We start from the raw sequence: 27,999 nt of genomic DNA on the forward strand, positions 1-27,999 counted from the left end.
GGGCCTTTCTCACTCAAGTAACCCATGCACCTTGAGAAAGGTAAAGCCTTTTATGTCAGAAGAAAAACAAACCGATTTTTATACTGAAGACTACAACGGCTATAATTGCTGTTTGCAACCTGGTGGTTTGTTGAAACTGTAGGGACCGTTAGAGATTTCCTGCAAGGCAGATGAGGTGGGTTTGGTTTTGGTCTTATGACCCATAAGAGCTACGCTGCAAGAATAGCAACTCCCCTCCCGTATCGAGCTCCGCTAAGTCAGGAGATAACATGAGGGAAGTTACATGAACTTGGGAATTGTATAAATGAGTTCTTTAGGCAACACGCCCTATTTTTCAGTTCATGAGGGTTGAATACAGTAACAAACTCATTTACAAATATCAGGCAATTGGATCCAAGGTGACCTGTTATTGTCTCCACTCAGAAATACCTATTTGTTGCAAAGAAATTCTCCTGACATTGAGAACAATTAATCCTACCCATGAACTTGAAAAACCTATTGGTGGGGGAGGACAATGTCATTTTTTTTTTCCTTTTGGGAAAACAAGTTACAATTTGGAAAAGAAAAATGAAGGATGTTAAGGCTAGTGGTTCAGAGAAGGCAATGGCACCCCACTCCAGGACACTTGCCTGGAAAATCCCATGGACAGAGGAGCCTGGTGGGCTGCACTCCATGGGGTCGCTAAGAGTCGGACTCGACTGAGCGACTTCACTTTCACTTTTCACTTTCGTGCATTGAAGAAGGAAATAGCAACCCACTCCAGTGTTCTTGCCTGGAGAGTCCTGGGGACGGGGGAGCCTGGTGGGCTGCCGTCTATGGGGTCGCACAGAGTCAGACACAACTGAAGCGACTTAGCAGCAGTAGCAGCAGGCTAGTGGTTAAGACACGCCAGTGCCATCCATCTACTTCCAAGGCAGGTCCCCAACTTACTAAGCCATCCAAGATGCTACCTCACTGCACTGCATCCAGGCTCCCTCCCAAGGCCCTCCAGAGGTACCAAGCGGGAGCATCTCTTCAAGGTGAGGCCCTGGATCCCTTGCACCAAAGCTTTTATACCCAAGGGATTTGGCAGACGCTTATTTATAGCAAGGGTTGAAACATCTTTTCTTACTTATGCCCTTGTCAGATAAATAATCATACCACTAAAGGCTCAGGGAATTTCTGATTTTACAGAAATACAGACCTCGACACAAAAATGCTGCACCCATCTAAAAACAATACCATTGTTTACTATCCATGTAAAACCTTCTCTGAAAAGCAAGGAGAAAGCAGAAGACCTAAGTCAAAGATGCTCAGCTGTTTCAGCCTGCTCTGGCTCCCCCGCCCTGAGCCCTGGCTCACCATCACACTAACCCCTCTCTGGGAGCCAGCCTCTGAGCATGTGCATTTGTCAGGCACGTGTGTTTTGCACACCTGCCTCAGTGTGAAGCCAGGCCACTTCTGGCCCCGAGGAGAAGTTCCCTTTCCTTGTAGCAAGATAATGTTTTAAAAAGCTGACTTTTAAACCTCTTCCTGAATTTTTTAATGGATTAAATTCATCATGTCACCAGCTGCTGTGCAGCTAATAGAGCCATAAAACACTGTATTAAAGGATTACCCATGCAAAATTTCCTCTTGTGCTAATGTGAATTTTAATACTTTTAACATTTAGTTGAGATGGGAATGTCCAAGAACAGCTTGTTCAATAGGTTGTTGTATAAAATTAAGTTCCTCGTCTCATCAGAAATGCCAGGACTCCATTAAGTTAAAATTTTACAGAGAGGCTAAGATGATTCACTGTGCAGCATTTGTAAGAAAGGAGGCAACAGCTGCGTCGACGTTATTGCTCTTTGAAAAAAAAAGAAAGAGAAAAAAAGAAGAAGAAAGCAAACCAGTCACGGATCCCATACATACACAGAGACTGGGCTGAACAGAGGGAAATGCTCACTTTGGGTTTGTGGCAGATCAATTTACACAGCCCTAGGATCAGTCACTAGGAGCTCCTCAGCTTCTGTTCCTCTTGAATGTCCTTTGTCAGAGGGTCAGAAAGTCTGAAAATATACAAAGGGGTGATTATCAAAATTACATAGGTATCGTATTTTGAGTAACAAAAATGTGATTATGTGTATCTTGAAGAACCTCCAAAAGAGGAAACAGCAGCCCCCTCCAGTATTCCTGCCTGCAAAATCCCATGGACACAGGAGCCTGGTGGGCTGGAGTCCATGGGGCTGCAGAGAGTCAGACGTGACTGAAGTGACAGAGGACACACACATGATGATAAAAGAGAGCAGAGAGTAGATGTAGCTGATAGAGGGTGAAAGAAACACAAGAAAGAACGGGCGGATGCTGGGAGCTGCACAGTCCAACTTCTTCTTTTCTAGGGGGCAGTTCTGAGTCCCTAAGAGTCCCCACCTTCCTCAGGCCGCGGGGTTGATAGAAGCAGAATGGAGAATAAACCCCAAGTCTCCTTTCTTGCCTAGAAAATTCCATGGGCAGAGGAGTCCAGCAGACCAGAATCCAGGGGAACACAAAGAGTCAGACACGACTGAACCACTACACACAGACACACACTCCTACAGCCAGACACAGAGACGCACGTCTCCCTTGAAAGTGCAAATGTGAGTCACACAGTCATGTCTGACTCTTTGCAGCCTCTTTGTAGCTGTCAAGGCTCCTCTGTCTTGCTTGGAATTCTCCAAGCAAGAATACTGGAGTTGGTAGCCATTCCCTTGCTCCAGGGGATCTTCCTGACCCAAGGATTGAACCTGGGTCTCCTGCATTGCCGGCAGCATCTCGAAATATGAACATGTTTGGTTTGTCAATATGGGATGGCTTACATGTTAAACAACAGCAAAGAATCAGTAAGTCAACAGTGATAAGATCATCTTTCCTCCTGTGAAAGCTTTAGAAGGTAACAAAGCTTTATGGATCACACACCATTTCCACGATATTTCTAAGTCAGACCCCCTTCTGAATATTTCATTTGAAAGTTTCTCTTCCTGATTATGCCTCCTTACCCTCCTTTCATGAATGACTTCAAAGCCCAATTGTAGCTGTTACCTAAGCATCTCAAACAGGTCAGCATTTCAGTCTTTGCTTTGGGTGAAAACATTGCACACTTTTTCTTTAATGTTATTCAATAAACTGGTCTAGGTGGAACCATCTGCAGAGCTCCAAATTCTCATCACAATTAAAGTGGACATTAGAATGTGGACTGTGCCCAATTTGAAAATACAACCCAAGGATGATCAGTTTTAATGGAAATTCTCCAAAGCCAGTATGCTTTACCCCAGCTGAATTCTGTCCATGGCCCCATATTCTGTACTCTGTATGTATTACTGTTCTGAGAGCCTGTCATTTCTTATCAGAATGAGAAAGGCTAAAGAGATAATATTTCAATAACATACTGGCCTGATCATAAAATAACTCAATGGAAATGTGTAGCTGCCTCAGGCAGCTCGGCAGGGTACTCAGCAGTTAGATGATTTCTATTCTGGGCTTTTTTTTTTTTTTTATGGTTACATTTTCTGTTATATCAGACATCCCCTCAAGTCTTAGTTATGCTTTTATTCAAAAGGGAGAACCACAGTATAAAGACCTACAAAACTTATTATGATATATTACTAGAAAGAAATAAAAGTAGCTGCCATGGTAGCATATTGATAAGGACAGGCCTGCCACATTCACGGACCTTTTTTCATCTCACCCACCAGGGCTCAGGCCAGAGTTTCTCGGTTGCTAGGCAACGGGGGTCACAGTTTTCAGGTCTTAAATGCACAACCTAGTCAAAAAGCAGATGACGTGATCGTCAGAGGAAAGCAGCTGTCTGGCAGGAGTAAGAATTTTAATAGGTACAGGGCTTTTCAGATTCATTTTCATCATGCTAAAGGCTGAAATGGAGAAACTTTAACTTGTGAAAAGATTGTGGGAGCAGGTTTTTGAGTCCTAGTGATGAGAATCATTTGCTGAAACGATATAAAGAGAATATAGTTAAGCTTCTCTTTGAGAAACACATGGACGCATGATGGGATTTTAGCTGTCAGTGGAATAATTGATCAAACTCTCCCTCCAAACACAGGGACACACTCCAAGAGGGGTATGTGATCCAAAACACGGGGTGATCTTGAGAGATGAATATGGAGGCTGATTTGGGGGTGAGGGTTTTCTGTTTCTGGTTTTCTTGTTTTTAACATTTTTTTACAAACAGAACCACACCCTGCTTTACTTGTTAACAATACCTCAGGCAGCATGACAGCCCCTAAAGGTCAACCGCAAGAAAGCTCATTCCCAAACCCTTTCCCTCCCGCCAAGTCAACACTTGCTTTAAACTTTAATAAAGGGCATCAGAGAAAACGAATCTCTCAAGCGGGAAGAAACGCTTGGCCGTACAGAATTGCATTTGACTGTATATCCCACCGGTATGATTTTCCACCCCCCTCCCACCAGTATGCTTTAACTTTACTCATGTTACCCTAATAACATTTCAGTAATGGCAGCTTTTTAAAGAAGAAATTCCGTAGGTTTAAGTGTCAAAAATAAGTAAGAGAATTTTGAATTTCCTGTTTCAAAATCTGTTTGAATATCTTAATTGAAGATTGAGGCAAAGAGCAGATATTTTTATTTTACTTTATGTCAATACCCACTCTGTTAGTATCATGATATCATATGGAATAGAAATAACAGCTAATTCCTAAAGTTTCATTTTGCTCAATGTGATGTTTTAGGGGAGAGAAGGATAAAAACGTGTATGTCTGTGTGTCTGTCTGTGTGTCTGTCTGTGTGTGTCTGTGTGGGCATGTGTATGTGTGTGTGTGTGTTGGGAGAAAAGCAACTAATTGCGAATTATAGGTGGATAATGTGGAATCCAGAATTTCAAAAGACAGATGTAAGAGTTTGCAGGTTTCTGTCACTCTGGGCCATATCTGAGTTCCCGTAGATCCCGCCTGATTTCAACCCGGCCGCTAGGTAGACATCCCGGCTCATATAAATAGCAATGAGATAGCCAGAAGGCAGGTCACACGCCTGGAGACGGAGGCTGTCAGATAACTCTAATGATTTCTCTGGTCCTTCAGGGTGAAAAATTTACTTCATACTTTTTTTGTCTCATATTTGCCATTTTCCTTTCCCTGAAGATAACTGTCATTTTTAGAAATGTCTGCTGCCTTTCCCGAGTTGTCAGCATTGAAAGAACATGAAATGAAGTGGGTGGGAAAGAGACAGACCACCCAACCGAGCCAGGGTGCAGGCATTAGCCCCATGCTCGGCTATTGCTAAGTGCGCCCCTCAGAGCTGTTTTCCTCCAGGTTCCTGCTGATCTACAGAGCCTGCTTTTTGTTAAACCTTTGTCACCATTTCCAGAAACACATGGGTCAGGGGGTGGGAATGGGAAGAAAGAGCCTCCCGCAGAGCAGCCTCCTACGATCAGAAAGGCCACCTCGGCTGGCGTCTTCTGAGCCAGTGTGGAGGGGGGACAGGAATCTGTCCATAACAGTAGGTGCCCAACAGAAAGAGTTCAGCAACTTGCCATGTAACTGGACGGTGTAATTCTATGCCTGTCAAATCTAACAAAAAACACTCAAATGCTGTTTTGTATGTTTTTCTTCTATTGCAATTTTTAAAATATAGTTTATAAAAATATGAATCCTCAATGGATGGTGGGGGGGGAGACTGGTCCTTGAGCAGCACTGTCCCTAGCTGATGTCATCATACCAGCTAGCCATCGTCCTGGCAAAATGGTCCCAAATTCTACCTCTGTGCTGAGCTCTTTACAGCGGGTGAGGCAAGGAGCCCATCGAGGGTCCTAGCAGGACCCTTTTGCCCAAAATTTCTTTACTTTTTCCACAAGGCTTGCCATTGATTATTCTGAGCTAAGTCTTCCTTCTCTAAGTATCTAAGAGGCCAGTCAACGCAGACACGGATACCTGAAAGGATTCACTGTCAGACCTACTCCTTCCGAGAGCAGAGGGCAGATTCTGAGCACTGCTGCAAGATGAAAACGTTTTTAAAAATTGAGCTGCGAGTGAGGTTTAGCAGAGAATCCAGGAAGTTTGGTTCTGAAAGGGGTCTTGATGGGACTGCACCTCTGCACGGCTTTGACCTCTGTGTCCCAGCTGCTTTCTGGGTGGGACGCTCTCTGTCGTCCTCTCCATCCCCCTGAGAGTGGTCAGGAGTGAGACGGATAGTCATTGAAACCTTCTTGCTGGGACTGCCCTGGTGGCCCACTGACTAAGAATCTCTGCTTCCAGTATAGGTCCATCCCTGGTCAGGGAACTAAGATCCCACAAGCCAGGCAATACGGCAAAAAGAAAGAAAACAACCTTTCTTATTCTGACCCAGCTGGCAAGAATTCCCTTCGGGGGACAGCTGGGTATACCCCTGACTGGAATATTAGCTCTCAGACCCGGTCCCCACCTTCCTCTGCTTTGCTCCATCCGGCGGAGGATGGCTTCCAGTCCCCTCCTTTCTCCTCGGGTTTGCTCAGCGGGAGACATTGGCAGATGACTGACCTGAGCTTCGAGACTCGACTCCCATCCAGTCTCCTCTCTCAGCTCAGCTCTTGTTGAAACCACGGTCAATACCTTCCCCGGAGGGCTCAGTTCAGTTCAGTCATTCAGTCGTGTCCGACTCTTTGCAACCCCATAAACCGCAGCATGCCAGGCCTCCCTGTCCATCACCAACTCCCAGATCTTGCTCAAACTCATGTCCAACGAGTCGGTGATGCCATCCAACCATCTCATCTTCTTTTGTCCCCTTCTCCTCCTGCCTTCAGTCTTTCCCAACATCAGGGTCTTTTCAAATGAGTCAGCTCATCACCACCCAATCAACACAGCCTGGAGAAGCAAACACGGTCAGCTTGCCCAGCCCCACCCCTGGCACCAGAGAAAGAGGCAGGTTGCAGCCTGAGCAGGGAGCTCGGGACATTTCTGAAGAGTTGAGGGGACCACTGGAAAACATCCTACACGTGGGCGGGCCTGCAGCTTCCGGGGCGGGGACAGGAGGCACCACGGAGACCAAGGGGCCGCTGGAGAGTGTGGAGTCCACCCTGGGGACGGAGCCCAGGGCAGGGACCAAAACACCCCTGCTGTGGTTCTAAAAGCACCCAAAAAAACCAGCTCATAGAGTCTGATAACATCAACTTTCCCTGACTCCTTTCAGCCCAGTTTTCCTGCCTGTCTGTACCCTCAACTCTTTCATTACCGGTGTAACCCACCCCCTGTGTTAAATTCCCTCTATTTGAATTGCCCAAAGGGATTGTTATTCTCTTGATCTGATATCAGGGCTTGATACTCTTATGGGGCAGAGACCTGGTCTGTATGGGCAACCATGTACCATCTAGCAGAGCTTGAGCGGAAAGATCTCTGATGACTAGAGCATGCGGGGTACACACATCTTGGTGGCCACAAGCTGCTTACTGGACCAGGAGCTCCCTGGGCATAAGGACCTTGTCTTGTTCATCCCTGACTCCCCAGGATCTACTGCTGGGCTAACACGTGTTTGGTACACGAAGAAAATCACTTCAGTATTTTTAAATGAAGGGTAAGGGAATTTTTATTTAAATCTTTTTAAATGCAGGAAGAATTAACATGTTCATTTTATGCTGTGCAAAAGGAAGATTAGAGGCTTTCGTGTAATGTTTGTAAGCCACAGGAATCCCTGGTCACACTGTTTTATTGACCAATAATTGGCCCATCCTGTTAGAGATGCAATGAGCCTAAAGGAACTTAATTTTCCAATTAAAAATTTAAAAGTCAATTTGATTTGCCTTCAAAAAAAAGCACAAAATTGTTTTGGTAGAATTCCTTTCTGAAACCCAAATTTAGCTAGTCAAATTCTAACCAGGCAAAGCACACTAACTCCAGGGAGGTGAATTATCACATCATAAAACCCCTGTTTTTTAGTGGGACTCCAGCTGTTTGAGGTGTTAAATACCTATGTCGCCTTCAAAGAAAACTAGTTTTGACATTTACTTCTTAGAAGAAAGGCAAAAGGTAGCAGAGGCAGGGCTGGCAGAATGGGGAAGCGTGGAGACTGTCCTAGTTACCCGCTTCCCTTTCTAACCCCGCCCTGACCCTCTCTGCTCAGCCCTCCCCCCGCCCTGCTCACCTCCCCCAACAGAGCAGGCACTGTGTTTTCACTCAGCTACGGATGACTGATGGTGGCTTAGAAATACGTCCCTCTCTAGTCCAGAACAGCTATATTCTCACAGTCACCAATGACATCAGTGCTTCTCAAATTGTAGCCAACGTTGGGATCGCCCAGAACAATTACAAGCACACATTTCTAGGTACCACTTGAGATTCTCATTAGGTAGTTCTGGATGAGGCCCTGCCATCTTTAACAAGTTCCCAAGTGATGCTGAAGCTTCCGTGTAAGGACTACCCTCTGAGAACCACTGCATTAGTCATAGGTACCCACTTGGCTGCCTGAGGCCGCTTCAGATCCTTCTGAATATGAGGTCTGCCTGATACTACATTTTCCAAGCAGGGTTGAGCATAGGAATTTGACAAACAGATAACCAAACATTTTTTTTAATATAATTTCTCCTGAATTTACACCCTGATTCTAGTTGATTAGGGTTATGGTGGCAGTTAGAAATCCATGTATTTTTTAAAGCTCTCAGTTGTTCCTGAGTTTCATACTTTGGGGAGCCCCTATCTTGGGCAATCAGTGTTACAGGGGAAAAGAATTCTCTTAGTTCAATCCCAGTCCCACCTCTTATAACCAAGGGAAATTGACTGGGTAAATTACTGAAACGCTATCAGCCTTAGCGTGTGAATCCGTAAAATGAACTCTTCAGCAGTCTCAACGCTGCCTTTCGTTGTCAGTCTCCTGCCTTGCCTTGCCTGGGGAGGAGCCCCAGTCTCGGGATTCTGGAAGGGAGGAAGAAGAAAAAATAACACACGTGGCAATGACACATTTGTAATCTGGAGCCTCCAACCAAAACTCCAGGAGCGGGAGAGGAGGAAACACACCTTTTAAACTTCTTTAGTTCCAAAAACACACTGCCAGCAAAAGAATTGCCTCCCTGCAAAGCAGCGGCTGTCTGGGTCACCAGCAAGCCTCATCCTTACACATCCTTTAACTGGAGTACCGGTTATGTTTGTTGATCGCCTTTAACCACAGGCTCATACAATTTTGTACATATGTGCTTTCAAAAACCTTAAACAAAATGCTCAATTTGTAAAAGAGAACTGTAAGGTAAGTGATTTATAATACAATGATGTAACTTTATATATAAACATTTGGGAATGACTAGGGCAGAGGCCGTAACCAAGCTGTCAGGTGCACTAAGAATTGATGCTTTTGAACTGTGGTGTTGGAGAAGACTCTTGAGAGTCCCTTGGACTGCAAGGAGATCCAACCAGTCCATTCTGAAGGAGATCAGCCCTGGGATTTCTTTGGAGGGAATGATGCTGAAGCTGAAACTCCAGTACTTTGGTCACCTCATGCGAAGAGTTGACTCATTGGAAAAGACTCTGATGCTGGGAGGGATTGGGGACAAGAGGAGAAGGGGACGACAGAGGATGAGATGGCTGGATGGCATCACCGACTCAATGGACATGAGTCTGGTAAACTCCGGGAGTTGGTGATGGACAGGGAGGCCTGGCGTGCTGCGATTCATGGGGTCGCAGAGAGTTGGACACGACTGAGCCACTGAACTGAACTTACTCATGTAATCGTCCCCCCAACTCCCAGCTATTTAATTGAGGAAATATCAATCATCAAAAAATGTCCAAAAACTGGACTTGAATTCATCCTTTTAAACTCAAACAGATTAACAGACTTGCCATAAGAAAATGACACGTGACTTAGCAGTTCATTTGTTCAGTGAACAGTTTCCAGAGTGCTCAGTACAGGAGCTCTGTAGATGAGTAAGACCAGCCCACAAAGCACCCGTGGTTATTCCAGAAAAGCCCTCAACTGAAAAAATTGTAGGGCTTCCCTGTGGCTCAGTGGTAAAGAATCCTCCTGCCAATGCAGGAGACCCAAGTTCAATTCCTGGCCCAGGGAGACCCCACATCCTGAAGAGCAACTAAGCCCGTGAGCCTCGACTACTGAGCCTACTGCCCTAGAGCCCGCGCTCTGCAACGAGAGAGGCCACCGCAGTGAGAAGCCCGAGCATCACAGCTGGAGAAAAGCCTGAGAAGCAACAAAGACCCACAGAGCCAAAAATAAATTATTTGTTAAAAAATAAAAATTGCAGGTTCCTGAGTAGAAGCCTGTAGAGGATTCCATGCCTAAGGACTGTGCTCATGACATGTCCTATATAATAGCCATGAATTATATACATGATGCTGTGTGTGTTTCAAAAACTCACTGGCAGCTTTCTGAAGGAATGACTGAACGACTCAGGCCCAGATGGAGAGACCAGTTAAAAGAGTGCTTTCTGAGCTTCCGGAGGCATAAGAATCACCTAGAAAGCTTGATCGAGACCACTTTCCTGAGCGGCACTCCAGGTTCAGGAGGTCTAAGGGAAGGCCCTGAGAATGTGCTTTTCTACACAGTTCCCCAATGCTGGTGATTCTGCTGGTCGCTGAATCACACTTTACAGGACAAGGACTTCTTCCTGGGGGGTTGGAGAGGGTGGGCTGGATATTTTGAGGAGGTTTGTAATATGATAACGATGGGTGTGAGAACTGGAATATTTCCTGCCATATCAGTAGACAAAGGATATCACAATCATCAGCAATTGCAGGCACCACTGAAGCTGAGCTGGTGAGCCCCGAGGGACCTCAGGACGTGAAAACACGGGATGCTGGCCCCAGCTAGCTTAGGTGCACATCAAAGGAATGATTTCAGGGAGCCCAGACTCCAGCACCTTGCCATACAGAGACGCCTCCTCCTGGGCTTGAAGTCCTAAAAATGCCCGCCCAATAAAACATAACTCTCAACTTTAGGTTGTGAGTATTTTTTAAGTCAAATAGGTGAGAGGGTGATGGGAGCCTGGAAGGCAGGGTGGCCTGATGGAAAACTGCATCGCTCGTCACACAAGCAATCAGTCAAGCAGACACCGCGGCCCTAGATTCCAGGGTTAGGGGCAGCGAGTGCAACACGGGAACGTGGACGGGAGCCCCTCAGGCCTGCGTGCCAGTCTCAGCCCTGCCACCTACTGACTGGGCGAGGATAAGCGGGTTACCCAACCCCTCAGACAATTTCTTCATCTGTATGTAAGTGAGCAAACCAAAGCCAGACCCCCAGAGTCTTTGTAAGATGAAAGGAGACGGTGCGCATGAAGCAAGTAGGTACGATGGTCAGCACAGAGTAGGGCCATAAATAGCAGCTTAAGGAAGTGACAGAGCCTGTGTTCTCTACCTGCACCCGGCCTAAAGGTGAAGGCCGACACAAGCTGCACACAAGGATGTTTATAATAAAGGCTAAATTTATGGTTAAAAAAAGGAGGTTCAGGGACTTCCCAGGCGGCAGTGGCTAAGACTCCATGCTCCCAATGCAGGCGGCTCAGGTTCCATCCCTGGTCATCAGGCAACTAGATTCCCACATGCTGTAATTAAAGAGTTTGCAAGATGCAACTAAAGATCCTTCTCAGATAGATTAATATTTAAAAATAAAGTTCAGCGGGAGAACAGATTATTAATAAGAACAGATTATTAATAATATTAATAATTATTATTATTAATTAATAGTAACTAGGATACTTTTAGGATTAAATATTATCATGCATCTGAAGTCCCCAATACATACATAGTATGTAATTTGTTGTTGTTTGGTTACTCAGTTGTATTCAACTCTTTGCAACCCGGCAGACTCACCCACCAGGCTCCTCCGTCCATGGGATTCTCCAGGCAAGAAATACTGGAGTGGGTTGACATTTCCTTCTCCAGGAAATGATCTCCAGGGGATCTTCCCAACCCAGGGGTCAATCCTGCGTCTCCTGCTTTGACAGGGGGATTCTTTACCACTGTGCCCCCTAGGAATCCCATATTATGTAACGGGCACTCAGGAAATGTTCATGTCTTCCTCCCTCCCCTCAATTCCAACTGAGAAGTTTTCTGGGAAAGCCTCATGAAGTTGATGTGGTTTGAGCAAAGTTTAAATTCTCCCAACCTGGGTGTTGCTTTTGTGTTTTCCCTAGCATTTTAAAGGGATAAACACCCTGTCAGATGGCCAAGGCACCCAGATAACATTTCCAGATGCTTCCAGACCCAGATCAGTCCATCCTTACAGACCACAAAGCGCTGGTTTTCTCCTGCTAATAATCCATCTTCCCACCAAATGGCTCCCGTCTCCATGGGATGAAAGGTGAGGGAAAACCCGCTCAAGTGTAACACTTAGGGTCAAACCCTTAAAAACACTTTTTAGAATTCCATCAGCGAGATCATGAAAGCAGCTTTGGTCAAATGCACTGTGCAGGGAAAGTCCTTTTTGAACTTTTTATCTCATCGTGATGCTTTTGATCTGCCAGGCACACGATATCATTAAAAGCATATTATTTAGCTTAACCTTCGAACACTCACCCCTCTTCCTGGTAGCCTGGGGCTTGGGGCTGTGGACGGCAGTTCCGTGGACTGCCTTTACGTTACGGCATTGTGTCACCAAGTCCTGCAGGCCAGTGCTGCGGAGGTCTGCTGGGGCGGGGCGGCTTCTGGCTTAGACATTTCGAGAGCTCTGCAAGGTGAGCTGGGTAGGCATCTGCCAATGAAATGACTCCTAATTACTCAGGAATGCTCAGCCGGGACTGGCTGACACACCAGGCAATCCATCTTCATGGAAAGACCAGACACCTGGTTTTCAGATCAGATGACTTGCCTGAGTCCAGTGAAATTAATTGTTTTATTTCTCAGTCCTCACACAGTCTTTGGAGAAAACGTGTAACCTAAATCTGAGACCAGCCGTTGATTTGTGGCTTAGTTTTCCTTACCAGACAGAAGGGGACGAGGGCCTTAACAGAGCAAGGGAGCTATTGATAACGTGAATGCAATGTGTCTATGCAATCACTCCCAGGATTATAATTATATTTGATGGAGCTTCTTGTTCATGATTCCTTAGGTACCCTCAGGGGGTGGGTAGAAAATAGAGGACAAAACCTGCTCCACTCCGATCAAGAAACATTTTAATGGATAACCAACAAGGACTTACGGTGGAGCACAGGTGTCCCTGCTCAATGTTATGAGGCAGCCTGCATGGGAGGGGAGTTTGGGGAAGAATGGATCCAGGTGTGTATGGCTGAGTCCCTGCATGGGAGGGGAGTTCGGGGAAGAATGGATCCAGGTGTGTATGGCTGAGTCCCTGCACTGTTCACCTGAAACTCTCACAGCATCGTTTGTTAATTGGCTATGATGTGTGCGTGCTAAGTCGCTTTAGTCGTGTCCAACTCTGACCCCCATGGACTGCAGCCCGCCAGGCTCCTCTGTCCCTGGGATTCTCCAGGCAAGAATGCTGGAGTGGGTTGCCATGCCCCCCCCTCCAGGGGATCTTCCCAACCCAAGAATACTGGAGTGGGTAGCCTATCCCTTCTCCAGGGAATCTTCCTGACCCAAGGATAAAACCCAGTCTCCCACATTGCAGGTGGATTCCTTACCAGCTGAGCTAACAGGGAAGCCAAAAAAAAAAAATACTCATTAAAAAAAGAGAGAGAGAGAGAGAGAGACACCCAAGGTCAGTCCTCTTCCCTGAGCCCAGGTGCAGTCCTGGAGGGAACCCAGCACTCTGCCAAGCTTTCTATAAGAGAGAAGGCTCCTCATAGCTTTTTCATCTCGATGATTTCCTTTCTTTTCCCTTCATTCTCAACCTTCACTTTCCCTCCCTCCCAACTTCCCTCTGCATCCCAGTGTGAAATGCCCATCTTTGAGGAATAGTGATCTATCTGGTCTTTTTTGAAAGAACCACTGGCAGCATTTCCAACTCCTGGGTTTTCATAAACTGATGGGTGAACTGCTGATGTGCCTAAGCAGCAGTGTGGAGGAAGATGCAAGATTCCTAGGCTACCTCCAGGTCACTCCCTCTAAAAAATTGTGTTTGTTCAGTCGCTCAGTAGTGTCCAACTCTTTTGACCCCATGGACTGCAGCACACCAGGCTTCCCTGTCCACCATCTTCCAGAGTTTGCTTAAACTCATGTCCATTGAGTCAATGATGCCATCCAATGATCTCATCCTCTGTGTCCCTCTTCTCCTCCTGCCTTCAATCTTTCCCACCATCAGGGTCTTTTCCAATGAGTCAGCTCTTCCCATCAGGTAGCCAGAGTACTGGAGCTTCAGCTTCAGCATCAGTCCTTCCAATGAATTTTCATGGTTGATTTCCTTTAGGATGGACCGGTTTATGTGATAGTCAAGGAATAAGGGCTCTAAGTTCAATGCCCAGACCCAGTAGCAACATTGCTCACAGCAACAGAAATCTCTGAAAAAAACTTCACAGTAAATTAAGTACAATTAGCAGAACAAATATCAGCACTAGCACAGCCCAGTAAAGAAGTAATCACTCAGCCTTCATTCTCAGCACCCATTAAGACCCGAACCATTTCTCAAATCAGTGATCTTTTTAAGTGATCATTATCACAAATGCCTTCCTAAATTAGGGAATCCTCATTAAAGGGTGCCATAATGATATTAAACTTCAGCCTGTGCCAAGAAGTGGAGGTAATAAAGCTTCCCAAGAAGTGACAGCTCATATTTTTGATCCAAACCATAAAAATAGCTAAGTACTTTCTAATGCTTTGATAAGCTAGACTTTTTTACATGTTCCTTTAAGAAGCATTTAGTAGGATGACAGCTGGAAGGGACCTCTGAAAGTGTATAGTAGGATTAGAGCTGGAAGGGACCTCTGAAAGCGTATAGTTCTACTCTCTTATTTAACAAATAAGGAGACTGAGGCCAACTATGTCAAACAATTTGCAAAATGTCTTACAGCTAGTTAGTCACAAAACTCACTTAACATATGTAAATGTATTCGGAAATAAATCTCATTGAGACAGAAGGGTAAAAGCACGTGCAGCTCTGCTTTTGCCCCCTCAAGAATGTCCCAGAGAGAATCGCTCAGTCCATGGAAATGACCAGGACTAGGACAGAGATCAACATTCAAAAAACTAAGATGACTCTGGGAGCTGGCGATGGACAGGGAGGCCGACGTGCTGCGGTTCATGGGGTTGCAGAGTCAGACACGACTGAGCGACTGAACTGATGACAGAGAAACCAGAAGATGGCTTCTCTGATCCACAATGACTTTGGACAACGGCTTCCACTAGCTGATTGAGGGGTAATACCTGCTTCCAAAGATTGCACCAAAAATTGTGGGCGCCCCTCACTAGCGATGTTTAATCATCCTGCTTTGTTCAAAAAAAGATGGCAGGAAGGACTTACTATAATATAATAATTATGCCCTTGATGTGACATTTCACTAATGCCATTATGTTAGAAATGGAGATAGATTAACAAGATATTGTCTCTGACTGAAGAAGATGAAGCGACCTCAGAACAAAGAATATCAAAGTCTCAAAACCAGAAATGAATCTTATTTTCTATTTTACATTCCTATGCAAAAGAGACTTATTATTCACAATTAACATTTTTCAGCAGTCAGGCTAATGAACTTTATCCTTTACCTAACAGTGTCTTTTTGCTTCATTTTCTACTTAAATAGAATGTAAATGTATGCAGTAACTTCTGGGATTATAACCTATTTAAAAGCCTCCATAACCTCAAAGATCCTAAGGGGTAGGTAGGACAGGTTAAATAAAAGTGTTAACTGCTTTTAACCAAAGGCCTCTGAAAAGCTAGAGCCAAATATTACATTATACATATAAATATAAAGCATATAGTTATATATATATATGCTATATATAGCATATGGCCAAAGTATTGGAGCTTCAGCTTCTGCATCAGTCCTTCCAGTGAATATTCAGGACTGAATTCCTTTAGGATTGATTGGTTGGATCTCCTTGCAGTCCAAGGGACTCTCAAGAGTCTTCTCCAACACCACAGTTCAAAAGCATCAATTCTTTGGCGCTCAGCTTTCTTTGTGGTCCAACTCTCATATCCATACATGACCACTGGGAAAACCATAGCTTTGACTAGACGGACCTTTATCAGCAAAGTAATGTCTCTGCTTTTTAATATGCTGTCTAGGTTGGTCATAGCTTTTCTTCCAAGGAGCAAGTGTCTTTTAATTTCATGGCTACAGTCACCATCTGCAGTGATTTTGCAGCCTAAAAAAATAAAGTCTTTCACTGTTTCCATTGTTTCCCATTTGCCATGAAGTGATGGGACCAGATGCCATGATCTTTGTTTTTTGAATATTGAGCTTTCAGCCAACTTTTTGACTCTCCTCTTTCACTTTCATCAAGAGGCTCTTTAGTTCTTCTTCACTGCATACCTGAGTCCTTGGTAGTATCTGAATTTAACTAAATATCATTTCTTGGTATGACTCAAACTGCAAATGTTCATGGATACACATGCCATGAGAAGCACAGCAGAGTGATTACTCATTTTAATTTTAGAAAATATTTTTGAATGTCAAACAAGATAATAGTTACTGCTAAGTACTCTTGACACGAAGAAAAAAATAAGTCTGTTTGAGGAGGAAAGAATTGGTCATTAAGGAAATGCTGCTGCTGCTGCTGCTGCTAAGTCGCTTCAGTCATGTCTGACTCTGTGCGACCCGAGACGGCAGCCCACCAGGCTCCCCCGTCTCTGGGATTCTCCAGGCAAGAACACTGGAGCGGGTTTCCAGTTCCTTCTCCAATGCATGAAGTGAAAAGTGAAAGTGAAGTCGCTCAGTCGTGTCCGACTCCTAGCGACCCCATGGACTGCAGCCCACCAGGCTCCTCCATCCATGTTGCTGCTGCTAAGTCACGTCAGTCGTGTCCGACTCTGTGCGACCCCATAGACAGCAGCCCAACAGTCTCCCCTGTTCCTGGGATTCTCCAGGCAAGAACACTGGAGTGGGTTGCCATTTCCTTCTCCAATGCATGAAAATGAAAAGTGAAAGTGAAGTCGCTCAGTCGTGTCCGACCCCTAGCGACCCCATGGACTGCAGCCTACCAGGCTCCTCCATCCATGGGATTTTCCAGGCAAGAGTGCTGGAGTGGGGTGCCATTGCCTTCTCCTCCATCCATGTTGGTACGCTTTAAATTCAGTTAGAAGGGGATTTGCGGTGTCTACCATGCCAATCCATCCTCAACCAGCAGGTGGCGCACTTCTGCCTTCTTTTCACCATCCAAGGGCAGGAAAAAAGAAACCACCTCTGGAAGATGTTGGGTTTAGTTTTTTATGCTAAATACTCACCAAACCAATTTAACATCATAAATGTGTATGAATCTACAAGTGCTTTCTCAGCTTTAAGACTGTCATTACTATCAGTGCAAGGTACTTTGCTTTGCTTTTTTATTAAGCTTTGAGCCAACGAAATACGAACGCATCAACAAACAGAAATACCAACAAAAATAAGTCCATTGATTAATCTTTACGTGGAAACAGAAGCAACTGGAGAAATTGTTTAACCTTTCAGGATACTCAAACAAGGATGACTGGTATTTAATAGTCAACACTTGTGTTTCAGAGGTAGAGAATCCACCTGTGATGCAGGAGCTGCAGGAGATGTGAGCTCAATCCCTGAGTTGAGAAGATCCCCTGGAGAAGGAAACAGCAACCCACCCCACTATTCTTGCCTGGGAAATCCCATGGACAGAGGAGCCTGGCAGGCTACAGTCCATGGGGTCGCAAAGAGTCGGACATGACTGAGCAACTGCACACATACACATCTTATGATACATTTATGCTAACTACTCAGAAAGGTGAATATACGCTAGAATAAGAGAAATATATACAATCAAGTTAGCATTCTGAACACTGTAAAGATTTCAGCAAGTTTTTTCCAACATTTATGAAATGACTTAATTGCCAAAATCATCAAAGCCACTCCAATTCTTCAAATATTTTTACAGAACTGCATTCAGATTCAGAGACAGAGACTGTCATCATACCTTAGAAATAATCCTTCTTGCCTAAAAGGAAATACGCTTTTAACTTTATTGGGAAAGGTGGTCTTTTTGTTCCCTGGGGTATAACAAAGCGATTCCGGGTTTACCCCAGTTGAGAAGAACTAGTAGTCTGTTAAACAACACTTTACACAGAACTTTTAATGTTTTTTGATCAAATGGCCACACAAATGAGACTTTTGCTTCATTCAAATCCAAAATGATCACAAGGAAGAATGGGGTGAACTCGAGCCCTGGTTGCTGAGTTGCTGGCTGTGCTGCCTGGAGCAAGTCACTTAAGCTCTTTTTTTAGGTTTTATTTTGACGTGGACCATTCTTAAAGTCTTTCATGAATTTGTTACAATGTTGCTTCTGTTTTGTATTTTGGGTTTTTTGGCCAGGGGATTTTAGCTCCCGGACTAGGGATGGAACCTGCACCCTCTGCGCTGGCAGAAGTCTTGAGCACTGGAGCACCACGGGAGTCTCTCATTTAAACTCCTTCCACCTTCTTTTTCTAAGTTAAGTAGAATATTTCTAAGGCTCCATTTTACTTGTAAACCTATGATTTTATCTACTTTTGAATCTAATATTGTGTAGCATAAAATGTCTCAAGGTAACTGGGGGAACAGGAGAAGCTAAGGAAGATTCTAGTACAAGACCTAACCCTTCTGAAGGTAAGAGTGTGCGGATTGTCCCCCATCTTCTCCACCTTCTCTGACAAGTAGAACCCAGAGCTCTCAGTGTGCAAAGGAAGAGCAGCCCTTTGGTGTAGAACTTGTTCCCTTCTTCTGGTCTAATTAATATTTAGCCACCTCAGAGTGTATGCACAGAGGTCCTTCTCTAGCCGTAGCTGTCTTGCACAGACTCCAGTAGCTAACTCAGCTTCATAGATTCCAACACTTGGAACCTACAACTTAAAGAATCCAGCAAGAACGACAGCCATGATTCTAGAACGGTGTATTACACCCACCGAAGACCATACTGTTAGCCTGAAACTCCTTTTCTTATCACGGGTTCCTGCTTAACTCAGAAACTCCTGCCTAACTCACATGTTACTCCCTGAACATAGAGCAGCATTATCTTTTTATATTGAGTTTACAAAAGAAAAATCTCCGAATTCCTCAAATTCTATAGCATACGCATTCTACACATAAAATCCACAGAGCAAATCACATTCATATTTTTACTTACAGAACCATCTCTTCCAAAACAAGCTAATACCGCATGTATTTACAAACTGGTCCAAGACACACACGTCATGGGCTAACCGTGAGAGGACACGTTTCTTTTTCAGTATGCCACGGCTTCCTTCCTTCTCGCTCATGCACTTCCGATGGTATTTTAAGAAAGATTTTCATGAGGGATGGGTCCTTAATTAAGACTTTAAAATGAGGGCAATAAATATATTTTATTGGTTATAACACCTTTTTCTTTATTAGAAGGATAACAGACTGCTGGTTAACTGGTCATGAAATATTAATTAAAAAGAAAAATATATGATGTGAGCAATCTCAGTGGGTGCTCACTCATAGTTTTTCCACTGGAATTTTTTTCTGCATAAAGTTAAAGGCACATGGACCTGGCTCTGTCACCTGCAGGGAGACACTCATTTTGCTTCTTTCACCAGCAGGTCTGGAGCCTGTCTGCACTGACATTCAGGACCCAGAGGGGAAATCTCATTTGGACATTAGCGGTCACAAAACATGCTCAGGATAACACACTCATGACAGAGCTTCCCACAGCGGGGTGTAGAACCCCACAGCTCTGCATGGAACAATTCTGCCCCACTAAGTAAGTGAGATCGGAGAGACTCTTCTTTTTAATAGCTGAACTATTTTATTTTATTGAAATTGATTTATAATGTGTTTTTTTTTAATTGGGGAATAGAGGATTAACAAACAATGCTGTGATCGTCTCAGGTGGACAGCAAAGGGACTCAGCCACACATACCCATGTATCCATTCTCCCCCAAACTCCCCTCCCATCCAGGCTACCACACAGCATGCAGCAGAGTCCCCTGTGCTTGTTGGTTCCCAGGTCCTTGTTGGTTATCCACTTTAAATACAGCTGAGTGTACATGTTGACCCCGTACTCCCTAACTATCCCTTCCCCCCATACATACCCCCGGCAACCATAAATTCGTTCTCTACGTCTATGAGTCTCTTTCTGTTGTGTAAGTTCATCTGCATCATTCCTTTTTCAATTTCACACATAAGAGATGTCCTATGATATCTCTCATTCCCTTTCTGCCTTACTTCACTCAGTATGACAATCTCTAGGTTCATTCATGTTGCTGCAAATGGCATTATTTCATTCTTTTTAATGGCTGAGTAGTATTCTGTGCAGTGTTGTGTTAATTTCTGCTGTACGGCGAAGTGCCCTAGTTATACAGATACATGTACACTCTTTTCCATTATGATTCGCTCACAGGATGTTGACTGGAGCTCCCAGTGCTACATAGTAGGACCTTGTTGTTTATCCATCCTGCACGTAAGTCCGCATCTGCTAACCCCGAACTCTCAACCCATCCTTACCACCCTCCCAACAAGGGATCTCTTTCTGCCCCAGGCACCTCCCTTTGCTAAGCTGCACCTTCTTCAACTTCCAGTTAAATGCCACATTCTCCCACATTCTACCCAGGCCCACACACCTCAGCCTGCTCCACTAAACCTGGTGGAGATGACTTAAATTTAAAAGGAAAAGCAGATGGCTTAGGATAACAGGCAGAGTTCTCCTGGAATATGCCTGTGATGCTGTGAATGGAATCAAGATAGGCCTCCTGGGGCACCTCTGATACACTGGTCTCACGTTGCTGGGAGGAATCCTGGGGAGCACGCCCTCACTCTCAGCTGCTGGAACAGGGGTGGGGTGTGTGCTGCGGGGCACCCTCAGAGGAAGGATTTTCTTGAAGCTTCAATGGCAATCTCCATGGCAACCAGGGGTCTCCAACCAGGAATTCTCAAACTCCAAAGTGGACTCCAAGGGAGTCACCCAGGGCTGTCTTGCTATAAGGCAGCTTCTGATTCTGGAATGGGGCAGAGAATGGTTGTCTCAGGCTCTCGGGAGTAGTGGGAGACCCTCTCCTTCTCTGCAGGAAGCTTGGAGCCATACTCGCCTTTGTCCAATGAAGGGAGGGAAGAGCAGAGCTTGACTGAGCTGAAAGGACTTTGTTTCTTTCTCTCTCTCTCCTCTTTCTCTCTTTCCTTGTCTCTCTCTGTCTTTCTCTCTTTTTCTTTCTTTCTCTCTCTTTTGCCACACCTTTAGGCATGTGGGATCTTAGTTCCCCAACCAAGGATCAGACTCGCATCCTCAGCATTTCAAGTGTGGAGTCTTAACCATTAGAATACCAGGGAAGTCACTAAAGGATTTTTTAAATGCAAATCAGGGGATTTACCATAGTTAGAAGACTCTTGGTAACTTTCTATAATCTCTGTCACTACAAAATCATTTGTGTAATAAGTAAGAATTTTAAAATCTTTTTTAAAAGTTTTAAACAACACGAAAAATGATTGACAATCCCCAGCTGCTGTCTCCTCCCCACTTTCTTCTCAGAATCTTCACTATTTACCCATTGGCTTCTTGAATTTCAAACTTGAACAAGCCTAGAATTTTTATTTTTCCCCTGGTTAACTATTTTATTTTTTAAATTATAACAGTAAAATTGACCTTTTTTTTCTTTTGACGTACAAGTCTTTCCATTTTGATACATGAATAGATGAACTTTGAATTTTAATATATGAATAGATGTGTTTAAACACGGCCAGAATCAGAGCATAGAATGGTTTCGTTATCCCCCTCTCCCCAAAAAGAGACATAAGATTTCAGTTCCCAAATGTATACAATGTTTTCATCTTTTCCCCTTTTCTCTAGTTCCTCTGTTTGCTCCCATGTTGACAGGCAATCTTACGCGAGTTTGATTTTTAACAAAAGTAAAATGCGATTAAGTACTGCTTTGAGAAAATGTTCAGAAAATTCAGTCTTCTAGAAGTAACAAGAGGCAGCAGAGGGTTGACACTCTGAGGTTCAGAACCCCCGTGATGAAAGGAGGGAGGGCATCGAACCCCAGGTGGGAAGCGAACTCAGCCTCCTGCCTTGAGCGCCCTCTGGACCAGCTGGCCTGCTGCGTGTCGCCCAAGGACCTTCCTGAGGACTGAGCTTCTCACCGAGGTTCTCTTTGTTGCACTGCCAGAGTCAACCCAGAAGAGAGTGCAGGCTGTCTCAGAGCCCGCAGTGACCTGTAAACTCTGATCCTCAAGCTGGAGGGCAGAGGCCCTGCTGAACACGGGCAGCATCAGAGAGCCCCCAGAGAGGTCACTGGCAGAAGGCAGAATGGAGTGAGGGCATCAATGCTGTTTCAGCCTGTAGGTCCCTCGAAACTCCTGAATCTGTGTCCCAGAAAAAAAAGTTTCAAATCACAGAAAAATCTCAGATCGTTCAATGATTCATATTAACTACAGGTAAAAAGAATAAACCTGCAGGAAAACAAAAATGCTATCATCTGAAGGGCTATTTCCAGCCCCTGTAAACTTCTAACTCCACTCATGCCACAAAGCTGAAGGTCTTGTAATACCTCCTTTGATTTACAGAAGGGAAAAAAAAAGATGACATTACTGAGAAGACCCGTTACTCCTGTGCCTCCTCTTGTAGTTCAGTGTTAAGTACTCCACAAAACTGATTCCTTGGTGGAAAGTGATTCTGTAATTCAATCGAGAGATCTTGCTAATGTCCCAGACTGCAAGAACATAGCTTAAGGGTTTAGCTTTAGCAGGAAGCCTCACAAACCAGAGACCGAATTAGAGCCTGCCTCTTCCATTAGGGATGAGCGAAGGTTGTTGCCAATGTACTATTAAATAATTAGCAAGAGTTTGAAAAGGAACTGTAAGACTCATAAGGTTAAGCTGGTCTCAGAGATGGAAGGTTGGAAGGTGAAGGATGAAGATGAGACAGGATACCAGATGAATAAAAGGTGAAGGCTGATGACTGTTGAAGCTGGATAATTAGTAAATAGGAACAAAACAGACCATTCTGTCTACTTTTGTGTATGCTTGAAAATGTCTAAAATAAAAAAGTTTAAGAAAGAAAGAAAAAAAGGTGTCATCAAAAGGACTAGGATGGGAAAATAAGGCTTCTTGAAACTCAAGGAATTAGTAGATGTTTCTCAGTTTGACCGTCTGAGCCATCAGGGAGGCTCAAGAATCCTGGAGTGGGTAGCCTATCCCTTCTCCAGGGGATCTTCCCGACCCAGGGATTGAACCAGGATCTCCTGCACTGCAGGCGGATTCTTTACCAGTTGAACTACCAGGGAAGCCTTTATTAAAGGTAAATATAAGTAAATGTATGATGACTTTGGTAAGACTCGTGAAGTCGTGAACTTGCTCAGTCGTGTCCGACTCTTCGTAATCCCGTGGACTGTAGCCCACCAGGCTCCTCCATCCATGGAATTTTCTAGGCAAGAGTAATTCATCAATTCTAGTCCAATAAAAAATAATTTAAAAAAAGAAATACCACAGATCAGAAAGACTGGCCCAATAGAGTCAGAGTGCTGAAAGGAAAAAACTTAGAACCAAGAATTCTCAATCCAGTAAGATTATCGTTTAGAATTTGGGAAGGGATAAAGTTTCCCAGACAAAAGAAAGCTAAAGGAGTTCATCACCACGAAGGAGGCCTTACAAGAATGTTAAAGGGACTTCTTTAAACAGAAAAGGCTCTAACTAGAAAAGTGAAAATTAGAACGTCTCAAGAAGTTTCTTGAATTTGTTGGGAACATAAAGTATGATGGGCAAGAAGAGGGTGAAATGAACAGTTTTCTCAGTTAGCCACTGGGTGAATTTTCCGATGTTTATTAGCATGGTCTTGTCCCCCTCGTGCTAAGTTTTACCAACGGGTCCCCAATCCAGCACTAACCCATCACAGCCAACTACCAGTTAGTGATGGGTTAGTCATTTCTGTACTCCAGGAATCCCCCACTTTCCTTAAGAGTGGGAATTCCTGGAATACAGAAATGTCTGTGTACATCATAAACTACATCAAAGAGTACCATCATAGCTAAATTTAAGAAGTAGCTGGAACACTTTAGCAGACAGTAATTTATTTGAGCCTTACAAATCCAATTATTTGGGGCTTCCCAGGTGGCACAGTGGTAAAGAACCTGCCTGCCAATGCAAGAGACGTGGGTCCAATCCTTGGGTCAGGAAGATCCCCTAGAATAGGAAATGGCAACCCACTCCAGTATTCTTGCCTGGAAAAGTCCATGGACAGAAGAGCCCAGCAACTACAGTCCATGGAGTCACAAAGAGTCAGATACAACTGAGCAACTGAGCAGGAGCATACCACTAGAAAACAGAGTGGATGGATATACTCTGGCTATTACTTATTTATTTAAATATATGACTTAAAACAAATCCAATTATTTGACCCTGTTTTACAGGAAGGACACGAATTATTATTCATACTTTATATATGATCAAACTGAGGCTCCAAAAGACTATAATTTACTTACTCTTATGCTGCCCGTCAGATTACAAACAAGCCTGATTTTCTGATTGCTAATGGAGTACCAATTCTATCAGAACAGAGGTGCCCTCCAGTGTCACTAATGATCACACACAGGTGGTGAGCAAAGCATTCCCCTGGATGCTGTGAGAGAGACCAGAACCACCAGAAGGTCTCCATCCCACAGCAGTCTGAAATCTAATTGCAAGAATAAGGCATTTCATTTATAAACAAATTTCTTTTTTTTAAAAAAAAGCATGTAATAGCTGTGTTAAATGTTGAAAAATAGATAATGAGAGACAGTCTAGGAAATAAAAACCACAGGACCTGGTGTTCCAAACTGAACAAAAGGGAAGATTCTTTCAACAAATACTTCTTCACTATATTTTTTGAGCACCTACTATGTCTCAGCTACTTTTGTCTGAGACCGAAGACCTTGTACTCTTCCTAACTAGCTTCTCACAGCATTTGGAGAATCTGAGTAGGAAAGAGACTCCAGAATGCACCCAGATGTCTTTGGAGGCCCCTGGGGTGCACAGTTGATGGGGTCTCTAGGGCCAGTGTGTGGCACTGGGCTGGTACCCAGGATGTCATGCCAAATTTCACATGGCCAGATGGCTATCTCATGCCCCAACCCTGCCCCTGGGACCAGATTAGTTTTCAGATCTACCTAGTTCAGTTCAGTCGCTCAGTTGTGTCCGACTCTTTGCGACCCCATGAACTGCAGCACGCCAGGCTTCCCTGTCCATCACCAACTCCCAGAGCTTGCTCAAACTCAGGTCAGATCTACCTAATGGGCCGTAAAATGTGCTGTGTTGGCTCCAGCCATCACAGGCCATGTAACCCACTCTGCTTTGTAGCCACGCTGACTGGTCAGGCTCTGGAGCACATTCTTCTGGCTTTTATCCTTTCGAGTCTTTGGGGGAAAAGAAATCTCCCTGCCGGTCCTTCTGGCTTATCTTCCCTGTTCACTGGCTCACACACATGTCTTTTGTTTTTCTGTTTTGCTGGGAAAGTTTCTTCCATACCCCAATCTTAGCCAGCTCCCAACCAGAATAGCCAATGAGGGATATTATTTTTAAGAAGAACTGTGTTTATTTTTCGGAGAAGGCAACGGCACCCCACTCCAGTACTCTTGCCTGGAAAATCCCATGGATGGAGGAGCCTGGTAGGCTGCAGTCCATGGAGTCACTAAGAGTCGGACACGACTGAGCGACTTCACTTTCACTTTTCTCTTTCCTACACTGGAGAAGGAAATGGCAACCCACTCCAGTGTTCTTACCTGGAGAATCCCAGGGACGGGGGAGCCTGTTGGGCTGCCGTCTATGGGGTCACACAGAGTCGGACACGACTGAAGCGACTTAGCAGCAGCAGCAGCAGTGTTTATTTTTAAAAAAATGTTTGATTTGTTTCTTGGTGATAAGACTTACTACAGGGAGACTCGCATGCCTCACACTGGCTGTACACTGGTTTTCTTCTTTGTTGTTTTTTTGAGGGCTTTTTTTTACATTTTTTATTATGATAATTGTTATTTTTCTTTTTTTGGCCATGCTTCGTGGCACACAAGATGTTAGTTCCCTTGTTATTGCTGTTGTTCAGTTGTTCGGGCGTGTCTGACTCTTTGTGACCCCATGGACTGCAGCACACCAGGCTTCCCTGTCCTTCTCTATCTCCTGGAGTTTGCTCGTAGTCATGTCTATTGAGTCGGTGATGCCATCCAGGGATCAAACCCATGCCCCCTGCAGTGGACATGCATAGTCCTGACAGTTTCTGGACTGCCAGGGAGTCTAGAGTGAAAGTCAGTCAGTCCTGTCCAACTCTGAGACTGACCCCATAGACTGTGACCCACCAGGCTCCTCTGTCCATGGGATCCTCCAGGTAAGAATACTGGAGTGGGCTGCCATTTCCTTCTCCAGGGGATCTCCCCAGCTAAGGGACTGAACCTGGGGCTCCTGCTTCAGAGGCAGATTCTTTACCATCTGATATATAAAGAAAGCCCGGACTACCAGGGAAGTCCCTTAATTTTTATTTTAATTGAAGTGTACTTGACTTACAATATTGTGCCGATCTCTGCTGTACAACAAAGCGACTCAGTCACACACATGCATACATTCTTTCATATAAGCATATTCTTTTCCATTATGATTTATCCCAGGAGACTGGATATGATTCCCTGTGCTATACAATAGACCTTGTTGTTTATCCTGAGCTGATTTTACAGTTAATGAGTTACATTAACTCATTAATGTAATGAAACAGCTGTCATCTGCCTACTATGTGCCAGAAATTCAGGAAGAAAAAACTGATTTCTTTATCATATAGTAATTTTTCAAAGTGGTTATTGCTAGATCCTTTTAAGCAGGGCCTTCCCCTGTAGCTCAGCTGGTAAAGAATCCACCTGCAATGCAGGAGACCTGGGTTCAATCCCTGGGTTGGGAAGATCCCCTGGAGAAGGGAAAGGCTACACTCCAGGATTCTGGCCTGGAGAATTTCATACTGATAGTCCACGGGGTCAAAGAGTTGGACATGACTGAGCGACTTTCACTTTCACTTTAAGCAGATTGCAAAGAATGAAAGAGGTTGATCTCTGCCTTGGGTTTCATTACCCCGTTTTATCCTTACCTGCCACCACCTCAGCACAGACCCTCTGCTCTGCCAGGCCAGGCTCCTCACACATGGCTCCTTGCCCTCTGAGTCCTGTCCATCACCCTGGCCACAGTGTCCTCTTAAATACTGATTCATATTCCACGTACCCTTGTGGCCAAGGTCGTTCCCAAATACCACGAAAGTATTCCTGGCCACTCCGTCCTCACAGCTCTGCCTCTCCTCTGAACTCCCGCTCTACAGCAGCCGTAGGAAGAATCTAACCGGTACCATTTCTTCAAAATGCAGAAACTTCGACCGCTGGTGTCAGATGCTACAGCTGGTGCCATTTCAGATGCTACAGCTGGTTGAGCGTGGAGGTGACGGAGTAACTGACTCTGAACCGATCTCCTGCGTTGTTAGAGAATCTAGAAAGAAAAGGTGGGTCCTGTAGGGGTTTGTTTTCCAGTCTGCTTTTATATTTTTAGGTTAGAAGGCAGTAATTTAATCTGCCTTGTTTTTGCCTGCCACCTTTCAGCACACTTCCCCCACAAGTCTCAGTTCTAAATTATACTCTTTTCTTTTTTGTGTCCCTCTTTTCACCCCGTCAGTCAAAATTTAACCATTTTCATTTCTCAGACAAAACACAAAAACTGAATTTGGTGATTCCAATTAATTAGAGGCTAGTCTTACTAAAGAAATCAGGAGCAAAAAGCTGGTAAAAAAAAAAAAAAAGTCTTAAAAATCTACCAAACAGATCTGCAACTTCTTACACGGCCCAGTCCCTCGTCTCATCTCAGCAACGGTCAGAACCGAATTGTCCTGGTTCCCTTAGAAACTGCCCGCTGACCCCTGTCAGAGGCGTTCACGTGTACACAGCGTTAGGTAGAGCAGAACCTGGAAGATTTCTGCACGTCCCTCTTTGTGCAGCATAACTCTACATGATTTTCAAGATCTTAACCCACCTCTCCTTCTCCCTGCCCCCCAGAACTAATCTATATGCTAATTTGCACTTGAT

General features: G+C 44.5%; 1 long non-coding RNA gene across 3 annotated transcripts in view; it reads right to left on the reverse strand.

Annotated features, from left to right (window-relative positions):
* Window positions 1-1,614: 1,614 nt before the first annotated feature.
* Window positions 1,615-27,999, reverse strand: part of LOC112443838 (uncharacterized) — a 29,443-nt gene continuing 3,058 nt past the window's right edge. Inside the window, exons 2-4 of one of the 3 annotated variants that reach the window (XR_003032234.2) lie at window positions 27,021-27,409; window positions 1,928-2,030; window positions 1,615-1,827 (exon numbers count right to left, since the gene is read on the reverse strand). This is a non-coding gene — a long non-coding RNA (uncharacterized lncRNA). Of the gene's footprint in view, window positions 2,031-27,020; window positions 27,410-27,999 lie in introns of all 3 variants that reach the window. The other 2 variants (XR_009492597.1, XR_009492596.1) reach the window with 2 other exon arrangements.

The sequence above is a fragment of the Bos taurus genome, chromosome 23 (assembly GCF_002263795.3).
Source record: "Bos taurus isolate L1 Dominette 01449 registration number 42190680 breed Hereford chromosome 23, ARS-UCD2.0, whole genome shotgun sequence".
NCBI lineage: Eukaryota > Metazoa > Chordata > Mammalia > Artiodactyla > Bovidae > Bos > Bos taurus.